General features: G+C 33.9%; 2 long non-coding RNA genes across 2 annotated transcripts; one reads left to right on the top strand and one right to left on the bottom strand.

The window, feature by feature from the left end:
- Window positions 1–483: 483 nt before the first annotated feature.
- Window positions 484–2,862, bottom strand: LOC125492568 (uncharacterized). Its single transcript, XR_007269209.2, has 2 exons — window positions 1,903–2,862; window positions 484–713 (listed from the first exon to the last, which is right to left on the bottom strand). It is a non-coding gene; the product is annotated as an uncharacterized LOC125492568 (long non-coding RNA).
- Window positions 2,863–3,919: 1,057 nt separating this feature from the next.
- On the top strand, window positions 3,920–13,180 carry LOC104889200 (uncharacterized). The gene is made up of 4 exons (XR_008967398.1): window positions 3,920–4,243; window positions 4,359–4,539; window positions 4,979–5,070; window positions 12,895–13,180. It is a non-coding gene; the product is annotated as an uncharacterized LOC104889200 (long non-coding RNA).
- The last annotated feature ends 1,183 nt before the right edge of the window (window positions 13,181–14,363 follow it).

The raw sequence follows: 14,363 nt of genomic DNA, 5'->3' as shown, positions 1-14,363 counted from the left end.
AATGCCTAAAGGGAGTATACTTTCCATGGATTATTCTACTTCGAAGATTCTGTTTGATTTCTTTTGTTAGATATAAGTTATATGATCATCGACTCTGCAATTGTTGAGTATTGCACCTGAGATTAAGGTGGCTAAGTGTACTAATAATTATTTTTTTTTGTAATCTCTACTATTGATTTTAAGCAGGAATCTAAAATTTAATCTAAAGAAAATTTTCAATGCATAGTTAAAACCTCAATATGGAAAAAAATGTTGTATAACTTTATTTTTCCTACTTATATCTTTTTGGACCAATTTCATGATCACTTATCAACAATAAAAATATCACATATCATATTAGTTGTCAACAATATAACAGTTCAACTATGTAAGCTTTGAAATCTCTTTTATGTGAAACCTTGTAACACCCCCGAAATCCATACACGTCTACGACTACGTCGCATCGACTTTGGGAGTGTTACCGCCGCGATGAAACGCAAGGCATAATAAGAAAGAACGTTAACTCAAATCATTGTCTCGAAAACTGAAATGCAGCGGAAATAAAAATGTAACTACAACTTGGGAATCATCAACGACCCCTTTTATTCAAACCACAAACCACTTACGTAAATCGTAGAAATCTAATAGTACTTAGTCAAAATGCTTTAAAGTTCAAATGCTAATGACTATCCCCAGTATGCTCGATATCATGCAGCAGCACCAGTACACCTAGTCTGCTCCCCATTATAGCATCAATGGTTCATCACAGGTGAACAAACACATGATAACACACAATTAGCTATGCTGAGTACATAATGAACCATTGAATGCATATAAACACAAACAAAGCAATAGTGAACAATCCTAAGCATGATACTACACTACGTTACAACCTTTATTCTTTATTTAGTTGGCAGCGAACGGGCACCGTCATCTTACTAGAATCATACGGGATTCTTAATCCTTAATAGACAACTTGGTCTATTAGATGAAATGCAAATACAGTTTCGTTCCATCTCACACCCAACACCTTAGTATGCATACCCCCAAGATCGTACGGAACCTTCCGCCTACTTGAGTTAACAAAATTTATAAGGACACTACTATCGTCACAATAGGCCTGCGTAGGAGTGTAGAACAAGTCCCACACTCCTCCCATTGTTCATCACTTGTAGGGAGTCCAACTACAAGTTTATTGCCATAGTTCATTTTCAATACTGTCCATTCATATCACAACAACATAGAATCATTTAACATGTTCTCTTAGTTACAGTACTCAAATCTTTTCTCTTGTAACACTCTTGTTACATTATCGATCAGATTAATATGAATAATGCTCATGTTCATAATACGATAGAATTACGCATTCCAATGCAACATATCGACTTCCACTCATAAACATGTTACCAAATAATCTCAATAATCAAAACGTTCCCTATCATGATTCTAGGTTCCAATAGAATAAATCGCAACCTAATCATGATACTAGTACTTCTTTGTTTATTAACTTCTTTTTCTTTTCTGTTCTATTGAGCTTAGCATCTTTTAAAAGTCGATGTTAGTGAGCAAAAATGATTTTAGTTAGTGTAATAGTCCACTACCTTTACCAAAACCATTCAAGTCATATATCCAATCAAGTCTTAAGTCCAATACTCCAAAATCAGGTTCGAATAGCAAGGTTATACTTGTAACTAATGAACAATAATCTACTTTCATTACTTCCCACCTTACTAATGAACAATATACCCTTAACCAGATTTACAACTTAACTCAGATTAATAACTTAAACTAATTATACAACTTAATTAGTTACTAATTTACTCAAATTACAAATTAGTTACTTACAACTTAAATTAATTATAAAAACAGAATACTACATATTAAACTAATATACTATCATATAATACATATTAGGTTTTATACCGCTAAACTTGCCGGCGAAAATCACCGGCAACCGAATTCCGGCGGCCCTCGCTCACCACGCATCCACACTTCGCACTGCTCGCATGCACGCACCGACCCTCGCGCGACTCGCACACGACCCTAAGCGCGACTTGCACACCACAGCAGCGACGTTGCTTCGCCCACACCTGGATTCGTCGCACAACGCGACTTCGTCGAACACTCGCACAACCGCAACACACGTCGGCCCGCTCATCACGACTCGACGAATCTCCCTCGCTCGACAATCTCGCTCGTCTCGACGGCGTACCTTGCACAACAAGCACACACCGGCTCGTACATCACGGCACACGAAGCCTCGCGATCCTACATACCACGCACGCACGCACACACAGCATCGCACACCTAGCACTCAACCGCTCAACCGCTCGGATTCTCGCACATCTCTCGAAGAATGACACAAGTTCAGGGCGGCGGAGAAGAGATAGTGTGAAGGAGGATGAAGAAGAGTGACGAGGGAGAAGAAGAGAGGAGAGAGAAAATTTTTGAGGGAGGAAAAAAAACGGTTGAAGAAGGTGAGAGAATTAGGGTTTATATTTTTTTTCTGATTTTTTTTTCTATTTCTCTCTATTTATAGTGTTGCAACTCTATGTCTAGTAGGACTCGATTTAATCTTTTAAATACCGAAATTAACTAAATCGAACTATATTATTATTATTCTATTATTATTTTTTTGTAAATAATACTAAAATACCTTTCAATTATACTCTTAATATTTTCTTAATTATAAATAAATAACTCCAAAAATACGGAGTATTACAAACCTCACATATCATCAATATCTTAAAGAGTTTCTAGTTCTACTGACTCCTACGATAATTGAAAAAGAAAAAATGAAGTCACCATCAATTAGATTGTTGCTTCAATTGTTTCTCCAGCATGATAATTCCATTGTTGACCAGAAACTATTGTATAAGCCCACAAATTGAAGCAATTAAATTAGGATTAGCATAATCATTTCATTTTCCTCTTTAACTATGACACATTGTCTTCAACTCAATTTCTCATTAGAAAATCATTAAATATCATATAGTGTCGACTGCAAGAGCAAATCAAGAGAATTATCAGACTTCGGTGTATGTACAAGTTCAATTCCTAAAGGACTTAAAATAATCCTAAATTTAAAAATTCATGTAAATCCAGAATCCGAACCTGAAAACCTACCATAAGCTTAATTATATTACAATAAGAAAAGATAGTGAAGAAACGCAACATACCAAAGCAATTCATCTTAGAAAAGAACCAACTGTAGATCTACGTAGTTGTTTGAAAACTCAAGGAGCAGTGAATTCCGGCGTCAACGATAAATTCCGGCGAGAAATAGAGAGGTGCTTGTGTAACCGTATGACTATGTGTGTGGCTAGTGCTGTCAGTTTGGTTGAAAACCGATGGTTAAACTACAAACTATTGATCAACTGAACTGAATACACTGAACTGAATTGACCCATAACTGAAAAATTAAAAATTGATAAGTCAATCAGTGTAATAGCCTATATTTTAAGCAGGTTTAATAACGACTTTATAAATGAGATTTGATAAGATTTGATAAGTATAATAGCTGATATTTTCAGACACGTTTTAGTCAAAGTTAGCTATGTTCATATTAGTAAAGAAATTACTTTGAGAATTATTTTTATCGTCTAAAGTAAGTTCCAAGCACAAATAAGTTAGTATGGATTTTATATAATAGAGACATTGTGTTAAGATTTTAAGCTTTGAAATAAAGAGAAACCCATTTTTAATTACAAATTATGTCTCCTCACTCATGCTACCTACTCTAGATGCTAAGACATCTCTCTCTCCTTTTCATAACTTCTCAATCAAGTGCCAAAGTGTATTTTTCCCATAATCAATTATTCTCTTCAAGATTTCAGTTTAATGACCCAAGTGGTTAAGAATTGGGAGAAACCTTAAAAAAAATAAAACCCCAAACAATAATTTTCTCTCTCCTCTGATTTATACCCCGTATTGTGCATGCTCAATTTCTGCATTTTGGAGTTGGAATTTGACCAAACTTATTGAATCAAAGTTGTAGATCTCGAAAAGTTATTTAACTTAGACCCAAAAAAACACTTGATTTGGAGTTCGGAGCTATGAGTTATGGTCTTTGCAAATTTGGTGTTGCTACCTCCATTTCTCTCTCCTCTGTTTTATTCCGACAATCTGTTGCCCCAATTATCTACAACATGCAATCCAATTTTGCTCTTTGTTGCTGAATCAAAGTTGTAGATCACTTCGAGCTAATGAATTTGGGCACAAAAATCACTTGATTTGGAGTTCAGAGCTATGAGTTATGGTCTTTGTAAGTTTGGTGTTCCTATCTTCATTTCTCTCTCCTCTGTTTTTATTCCGACAATCTGTTTCCTCAATTATCTATAACATGCAATCCAATTTTGCTCTTTGTTTCTGAATCAAAGTTGTAGATCACTTCGAGCTAATGAATTTGAGCACAAAAATCGCTCAATTTGGAGTTCGGAGCTATGAGTTACGCCTTACACAAGTTCAGCACTACTGCTGTACTTTGTGTTGCGCTGCTGCCGTGATTGGCTTGCTTGCCTTGTTTGCTGCCATTATTTTGGTATTCCTTTACATATGAAGGTATAAGCTAATTTTTCTTAATCCCTCTCCTTTATTCCAATTCAAGTGTGGTGCAATTGGATTTTATATTCTGATTTTAGAAATAAACTTGGTTCTCAATTTTGTTATTGATTAGCAAATATAATTATGATAAGAATTGTTAAACTTAAAGATTGAATATTTTATCTTTCTTATTGGATTGAAGCTTCTAATATGAAGTAAGCCTCTTAAGTAAGTTTATAAAAATGATTTTATAAATTATGTCGTTTGATAATACTCTCTTGAAATCAGAATGATGTTAATTAGAGATGGAATTGATGTTGTGAGTTGGATTAGTAGAATGGGTTGTATATAAGAGTTGTGTGGTTAGTTCATGGAAGAGCTTAGAAAGTATGAGTAATTCAATTTGTTTATCTAAATTGTTGTGAGGATGGTTAATGATTGTTGTTATTGTTTTGAGGTCGTTGTTGGAGTATGTATATGGAGATAATTTATGAAGTTCGAGCTATAGTTGGTTATCCAGAATGTCGAATTATTGGGAATCGTGTAAAGGTACACACATGTCCTTCCACTTTTCAAATATATTATTGATATTTCGATTGATCATATAAACTATATAAGTTGATCTTGATATGTTTTCATAAGTTAAACTTATGTTGTATTAAAAATGTGATTTGTGTACTATATGGTTTCTGAAATACATGTTTATGAGTTTTAAGACAAAGGTAGAACTAAATCGCATGTTAAGTTCTATTGGCTATAAGTTATGTTGTTTTGAGACTCAATAGTATAAATTTGTTTGATGAACCATGTTTTGTGATATGAATAAGGCATGTACATTTGGTTCTAAATGAGAGTTTCACTATATTTTCAATAGTTATAAGTTTGATTCTATGAGTTCAGTGAGTTATATATTAGGGAATGGATAAGGTTATGAAGCTCAATTATGATTTCAGAAAAGAGTTCGTTTATATATGGTTATAAATGTATAAACTTTATAAGAACATAATACCTGTAAGTTGTTGAGAACCTCGGTATCACATCTTGGTAACATTAATTCTTGTTCAAGTTTCGTGTATGAATTTTTAAGAAATCAATTATGATGTTTGATTACCCATTTCGAAATACATGCATTAGAGGTTGGAAGATATGGGTTTGGAGTTGTGGTTGTAATTTCAGAGTACGCTATAACATGAGTTTTGGAGGACTATTATTTGAGTACGGAAATATACATGTAGTAAACTATGAACTAGAATAGTATGAACTATTATTATAAGGAGAATAAGTTCAGATTAAAAAGGTTACATTATGTCATAGAAGGATAGCAACAAGGACTATTTGAGGAATTTGGGTTTTGTAATATTGGAAAGTTATGTCAAAGTAGTTGTGGGACAAATTAGTAGATCGAAGAATTATGTTTGAGAATGTTAGTTATTATTTAAAAGTGGAGTTGGGTGATTGTGTAAGTTTTGGAGTGCCAACGTCAATTAATGGGTCAGTTGTCGATATAAAAATTATATGGTTCTTAAAGATCAGACGACTATAAAAGTATATATTGGAAGGTATATATATAATAGGGAATGAGAAACACTCAAAGTTGTAACATAGAGTTAAATAAATGAGTTTTGTAATAGTGATATCGATATAAAAGGGCTGGAGTGATGGTTTTGGGAAGTATCAGACACTAAATTTGAGTTATGTTGACTAAGTCGAGGGAAGGTGATAACCGATGTAATAGCCCTGTTTTTAAGAACCTTTATTTAACAGCTAAAAGTGGATAAGACCATCATTCTTAATGGTTAAGAAAGCTTGTGGATAAGCATTACCATTCTTAATGGTTTAAGAAAGCTTGTTGGATAAGCATCATCATTCTTAATGGTTAAGAAAGCTTGTGGATAAGCATCATCATTCTTAAGGGTTAAGAAAGCTTGTGGATAAGCATCATCATTCTTAATGGTTAAGAAAGCTTGTGGATAAGCATCATCATTCTTAATGGTTAAGAAAACTTGTGGATAAGCATCATCATTCTTAATGGTTAAGAAAGCTTGTGGATAAGCATCATCATTCTTAAGGGTTAAGAAAGCTTGTGGATAAGCATCATCATTCTTAATGGTTAAGAAAGCTTGTGGATAAGCATCATCATTCTTAATGGTTAAGAAAACTTGTGGATAAGCATCATCATTCTTAATGGTTAAGAAAGCTTGTGGATAAGCATCATCATTCTTAAGGGTTCAGAAAGCTTGTGGATAAGTACTATCATTCTTAGTGGTTAAGAAAGGTCAAAGAGGATAAGAACCATCATTCTTATTAGCTAAGAAGGCTTTGGAAACCAATAGATAAGTTAGAAAGTCCTTGAGAGCCTTAAACATTAAGATTATGAAAATCGTTTGGAGATTGTTTTATCGGGTAGCGATGAACTTCTAGTTAAAGAGCCTTTCGGGGTTGAATCCGAGCTCAGAACCTAACCAAACTTGATATATGACATGCTTGGGATGTCTTAAGGTTAAAATGGTCATTTATCCCCATGAATTACGTGGCTTCATAAGGTAAATTGCATACATAGTAAAACCTGGCCAGCTGAAATTATAGCTCAGACCTATCCTCAAAGAAAGCTGCTTAACAGCTACTCAAGTGTCGATCTCTCAAAGGACTTTTTATGCATGAAAGCCAACACCTTAGGCTAACACCTCAAGCAAGAATCACCCAAAAACTCCAAGAAACCGACCTTGCCCAGAAGAGGTTTCCCTCCCCTGGGGGTACCGCCAGAACAGACTATAAAAGCCTGTTCTGGATTTTCGTCTCTTTTCTCTTATTTCTTCCTCTTGGACACCCACTTTTCTTTACATATAACTCTTCTAAATATCCATACAAAGTAGTAGAAGCTTTGGTTCCAAACTTCAGACCATAAAGCCATATAGAAAACCTTGCTGAAAGATCACATAAGTTGTTGTAAGTTCAACAATTTTGCACCCCTTGCATTTAAGCTTAGTTTTTCATATCTATAAGCTTGTTGAAACTAATCTTTAGCATTTTATACATTCAGGGGAAGCTGTAGGAGTAGTTAACCAAATGGATTAAGGAATTTCATGGCTTTAAGCATCCTTAGTTAAGGTACACACTTAGTTTGGTTTTACCCTAGAGATTTCCATACCTCTAGTTAGGTGATTGTTTCTTTCTAGTGTAAAGAATGTCTATGAAATGAATTTACTTATGATGTGTATTTTATTATGTGTATATTGAGTATGTAACATGGATATAACATGCTAAGGTTCATTAGAAGTGTTTTATTTTACCTAAATAACACTTATACACTAAGTAATATGATTATGCTTCTTAATGGAATATGTTTAGTACATGGACTTGTGGAGTGATTGTGATGATTGAGGTGGAGTTGTTATGTTATTGTTGATGTGGAGTTGTTGTGGTGGTTGTGGTGAAGTTGTTGTGGAGTTTCTATTGTTGTTGTTGCTCTGTTGTAGTAGTGTTGTTGGGTTATTGTTGTTCTGTCATTGTGTGTGTGGAGTTGCTGTAAAGTTATTGCCTATTGTTGTTGTTGCGCCGTTGTTATGGTTGTTGTTATAGTTGTGGTGGCTATTGTGGAGTAGTTGTGATGGTTGTGGTGGATTTATTATGTTGTTGTTTTGTTGTTGTGGTGATGTTGTGGTGGATTATAGTTAAAATAGTTTACTAGTTTAGAAGATGAATTAGTTTGGATATGATTAAAAAGGTTACGATGATGTGTCCAGAGCTAGTATCATGTGGTTATAGTTTAAGTATATATATCCAAAGTATTCAGTAGAACAATATGGTTCATCTTGTTATTATGATTCAAGAAGTTGGAGTGATAAATTTGGGAATATAATTTACTTAGGTCTGTTATGAACATAGTAGGTGGTGGTTTCTGTTTGGTTGTGATGTTGTATTGTGGTTGTGTTACTCTGTTATTGTGCTTAATGTTGTGTTATTGGTGGTGGAGGTGGTATTATTGTTGTATGTGCTGTTGTCATGTTGTTGTTGTATCGTTCTTATTGGATAGTCATTGTTGATGATGCAAGGGAAGTCCTAATCTTAGAATTGGGAAACTGTTATAATTATTGCAGTTGGAGTTGATATTTATGAAGTCGAGTTATGAGTTATGGGAATGACTTCATTTATTTCTATTTGCGGGATTCAATTTTATTAGCATAATGGTTGCGTTAGAAGAAGATAATTAGAATAGTTAAGATTAGTTGTTGATTATTATTGTTATTGTTATGAGGTGATTATTGGAGGATGATTTTGGAATGGAGTATCATTCGGAATTATGAAGGAGATTATAATGTTGGAATTGATATATTGGTTAAGGATTTGAGTGCAACATAGAAATCAGTTTATTGAGGTTTATTTACGAGTCGAGCTAGCTTTATATTCTCAATATAATTGTTGGTAGCACAATTAGGTGCTTGATTTAGGTACAGTTGTGAGTTATGTTTAGTTTGTTTAGTTATATAATTTGGAATTATGATTATGAATTGGGATGCAAGTCGATGTAGCTAATATCATCGAAGTTATAGATATTAATTAAGGATTAAGGAAATTAGAATGTTAAAGGTTGATAATTTGTGAATTGGGAATTAGTTTAAGTTTGGTTATTGATTATTGATGTTATCGTGAGATGGTTGTTGGAGAATGGCTATGTAGACGTATATAATTCAAGATGATATGGGAAATCAAGTTATGATGCTTGGAGGTTTCGTATAATTGTTATAGAGTTAGGTAACCTTTGGGTTCAGCAAAATATATTTAAATGCTCCCGTGGGCGTTATATTGAATTTTGGATATCATATATCGTTTGTGGTAATGGCCATGATTATAGATACATCTCTATGAGTTAGTTGTGAATTGCTATTGGATTGTTATAAAAGTATCATTTTGTTCAATTATCGAAATCGTTCGAAAATACTATATTTCTCAAAATATGATTTCGTATGATAATGAGAAAATGATTCAAATATGAGTTAAGACCAGATAAGGTCGAATATGGTGTTATGTTATGAGTATTGAGGATTCAAGTATGCATCATTAAATATCTTATTTTATAAATATGAAAGTGAGGCATGAATAGGCACCCCGAGTTAGGGCGGGTAGAGTCCCTAGCTGTTGCCTTCCAGGAGGGGCGAATTCCTGGCGTTATAGGACATGTCCGGGTAAGTCTTGCAAGCATAACAATAAAAGGCTGGGTGACGACCCTCACTAGTTTGGAGACAGCTGGTACTGCGTGGTACCCCTCTCCACTCGCGTTCATGCCAAACGATCTGATTTTGTAAAATATATCAACTAAGTTGAGTGTGATTATCTGTTACTATAACTATGTGTTAGTTTTCAAAATACACCTAAACTTGTATTTTCTATTACACAGTGTGTACTCAGCTTTGCTGATGGTGTTGTCATTTCTGTGGCCTGTCACTTGGTGGGTGGCAGAGTCAAACATCGTTGCAGGTTTGGTGTTGTGAGCTCACGATTCTGAAGTGAAGCAAGATAAAGATGCCGTCGTAGCTTATGGATTGAGTTTGTATTTTAGATAGTCAATTAAGGAATAGTTTCTGATATATTTCGTTGTATACAATATTTGGGAATATTAGTCGAGATATTAGTGTAATTGAAGTCTTATATAAAGGATTTTGTTTTGTGGGCCAATAACCCACAAGTCCTGGATCGTTTTCTAGGTTATGTTTCCGTTGCGAGTAAATGTTTAATTCGAGGCTTATTAAGCATTGATTGTGATTAGTGAATCTTAAGTGTATTTACCTAGCAGCTCGGGAAAACGGGCTGTTACAACCGAGTTTGGAAAACTTCTATTATGGGTATCAATGAGGAGTGCAAAAGAGCTTAGGAGTCTTATTTTCTAATTGGAGAAGTAAAAATAGGAAATGAGAAGGTGGGAAGAGTATAAAATGTAATGTATAAAAGTGAAGTTAGATATCTAATTATTTGGAAGTGAATTTTGAAAGTTCAACATTAATATAAGGGTTAATAGAGTGGTTACAATAGCTTTGTGAGTCCAAGAGATGTTATAACCAAAATAAGTATTTGAGACGAAATATTAAATATTGAGGAGTAAGATCTGAAATGTGAAGGTCATATTAGAGAAATAAAGGATCAAGATATGGGTGGTGGTTTAAAAGAATATGAAATAGAGAAGTGTAACTTACAATATTTAAGTTATGAAAGGTCATATCTGGAATTGGATTAAGTAAGAAAGTTTAAAGGTATAATTTTCTAGTAAGATAAGTAAGATTATGTAAATGGATATTGGGAAAGAAAAATATAAATCTAGATAATAGAGAGCATGATAATTAAAGTTATATAATGACAATACTAAGCGTATGGTGTTAAGGCTAATATGAGCTTTCAGTACAAATACATGGGAACGTATGGTTGTGAATTATAAATTTAAGAAGGATGAGGACAACGAGTTGAGTATTGGAATGGAGCGAGATATTTTGACTTGCCATTGTAATTGTGGGTGATTTATGATAATGTAATAAGGTTATATTCTGACAATGAAAGTTCATGTATTGGGAATAAGAAAACCTTTAAGGGGAAAATTCATATCATGAGAATTTTGGAATGATATAGTTTAGATGCTATAAGTTAAAGACGGAAGTCCAGGTACAAAGAGAAACTATTATGATGAAGGGAATTGCCAAATCATGTTAGAGGATACCTTATAGTCTACAAGTAAAATATTACAGGTTACTCGCACGAGCTTAGAATTGGGTCTCTAATAGTTAATTATCTTATGAGTCTTTGAGAAACATATTTTACATTTTGATTATGTTATGGGTTCGACTGCGGAGAGACATTTGATTTTGAATACGTTTTATGTATATTACTTCCTTGAAAGGAATATTTAACGTAAGTGAGATTATTTGATATTCGAGTTTGTGTTATTATAAGATTATTGAGGTTCAGATATTTTGGATATGTTAATTACATTTCAACTTTGTTTTGTTTTATATTAATTTACGGACGGAGGTTTAAGTCGTTGATACACTTTGGAATTGAGTATGCGATACGAATTAAGAACAAGAGTATAATAAATTTTGAAAGATATAAGTTTGTGTTATTGGGAAAATAAGCATTATGATTTAGCGATTGTTTTATGGGGAAAGTAAACAACATTTATGGAGCGAGATGCTCAATATGTGTTATGGAGCGGGTATTGTTCCTTTGAGTAGTCATGATCCAAAAGTTATTGAGGTTAAGTTTTGGAAATTCCTAATTCGAAGTACCGAGCAGGAAGTTATGTTTATTTTAAGTTCAGTATTTTTGCTGTAATTATTTTGACAAAAGTTCCAAATGTTCTTGTTAACTCAACCCTTTTGGTAAAGTTTAAATGAGCACACTAAGTGCCTATACGACTTTCACAAGCAGTAAAGAATTGATTATTTCCTTATATCTTTACACGTAACTAATATGTGAAATTGTTGACGTAAAACAAAAGATTTCAAAAGAAGATCCAAGTCTTGCAATGATTAGCAACACCACAGTAGTGGTGATTATTTTTCCTCTTCATGGATAAATATGTGTTCTTTGAAACACGTGTGGTATTGATAAACTGTGCATTTAAACTATTTATGTAAATAAACTATGGATACAAGTGGGTAAAGGCCGATACCAAATAAGGTACGGTATGAACAACAACCCTTGGAGGATGGGTGATCTCCTTTCGAACCCTCGTTGGGTGGGTGAAGTCCAGCAGATAATAAAAATGGGACATGTCCTGGTTAAGGCTTGCAAGCATAAATATTTAAACGGTGGGGTGACGACCTCCATTAGCTTAGAGACAGTTGGCTCCTTGTGTAAGGAGCCCCTCTCTATTCGTGTTCGCTTTACCCAATGAAATTAAATGCTATCGACCCAAAGGGTTTTGAATGATCTAAGTGGTGATCTTCATGATAAAAATTCTTACTTTAATACGATTGTGCAAGGATAGTAATCCTGAAATTTTTAAACAAGTACCTTACTTGTGAAACATACTGAATTCTAGCATGAATTGTGTACGAATGGTCTTAAGCCACCAAAATGTGGTTTTGGGATGAGCTTATGTATTTCAACTGTTGTTGAACATTGTCCTTATGGCAAGGAACTTATTATCTGTAGTATATGTATGAGTACTCTTTATTGGACTTTCTAGTTAAGGGTTGCTGGAGTCGTGATAGAAACATTTCTAACTATTTGATTTTAAGTATTTTTGAAGTCTGGGATTGTTCCACTTGATGAGTAATAAACCGCACAACTATATTTTAAGCCACTAAAATGAATTTCTGGTTGGACAGTGTGTGTACTCAGTTTTTCTGATTTTGTTCTTCGAACCTGTCCTGGTGGGGGCAGGGTTCATTGTTAGTGATTTGCAGGGTTGATGTCGAGGTCGTGGAATATGATTATTGATCAAGAAGAAGAGTTTTATGTTATGAAATGGTGGGCTGAGGTTAAAGTTAGATGTTTTGTTTCAAAGTATTCGTAATCTGTTATTTTATTTTCAAGTTGTTATATTGTGGGACCCAGACCCACAGATCCAGGATCGTTTTTATAGGTTTTGTTTCCGCTGTAAATAAATGCAAATTCGAGGTTTGTTAAGTGTTGATTGTGTTTTGTGTATCTTAAGTGTGTTTAGTTAGCAGCTCGGGAGTGCGTGCTGTTACAGGTGTGAATAAATGTAAATTCGAGGTTTGTTAAGTGTTGATTGTGTTTTGTGTATCTTAATTGTGATTAGTTAGCAGCTCGAAAGTGCGGGCTGTTACAGGTGGTATCAGAGCATGGTTGTTTTAGAGCTGTCCTGATCTTCATATCATGGCATACGAGTTAAGAAAGATATTTAGGATTGTTATATTGAATTAGCTTAGTGGCTACCATTGGCACATTCATTATGTACAATAACAAATACTTGGATTATTTAAGTAGATGTTTTTGTTTCAAATTCCATTATGCATTGGAAGACAATTAGCCTAATGATTAACCAATCACCAATTCATCATTGACAGTTAACTGATTTATAAACTAATTCATCATTATCAATCATCATCTTAATCTTTGACCACAATTAATCACCAATTCATCATTGATGGTTACATATTGGAAAATTATAGAATAATGAAGAATTTTAAATGGAATTGTTTAATATCAGCCAAATGTTAAACCTTTAATAAAATAATTTTACAGGAAATATGCAAACTTCAAAATGTGCTTTTGTAGACAAATATAGCTACGTCTCTTGGTATTATCGTTGTGTTCGACAAGTTTAACCGATGTGAGATAAGTCCAACTGAGTTGGAATTTCCTGCAATGAATAATGTATTGACCCGAAGCAAGACCCCGAAGTGAAAAGATGTACACGGCATAACCGATATCATGTTTCACCCAAGTCGACGAGGATTTCCTTAAGAAGCTGAAATTAACTGAATCCGAACTGAAAATAACTGTTTAAGCGATAGTAATCGGTAAAAAGTCAATTTATTAAACCAAAATTGTATGGGTCAAACCAAATGACAACTATAAGCTGAACTGAACTTAAATGAAAATTGAATTAATTGTATGGATTGAAACTGAAACCGAAAAAGTTTAAAATGAATCGATTAAGCTCGGAAAAACGAACTGAATTAGCTTAACTGAAGTCAACTGAATGGTTTGGTTTGAACCAAAACTGAACTAGTTAACTGAACTGACACCACTATGTGTGGCTGTGTCAAAGAGGGAAGGGAAAAAGTATTGGGGTCTTTAGTAATTTTGGCTAAAATAGGAAAGGAAACCAATGTATTTTTTTTACATCATCAATCCCCATTTGGCAAACAATTTGAATTGAA

Source organism: Beta vulgaris, chromosome 8 (assembly GCF_026745355.1).
Source record: "Beta vulgaris subsp. vulgaris cultivar EL10 chromosome 8, EL10.2, whole genome shotgun sequence".
Classification (NCBI taxonomy): domain Eukaryota; kingdom Viridiplantae; phylum Streptophyta; class Magnoliopsida; order Caryophyllales; family Amaranthaceae; genus Beta; species Beta vulgaris.
Note: the sequence above shows the minus strand (reverse complement) of the source record. Positions and strands in the feature narration are given on the sequence as shown.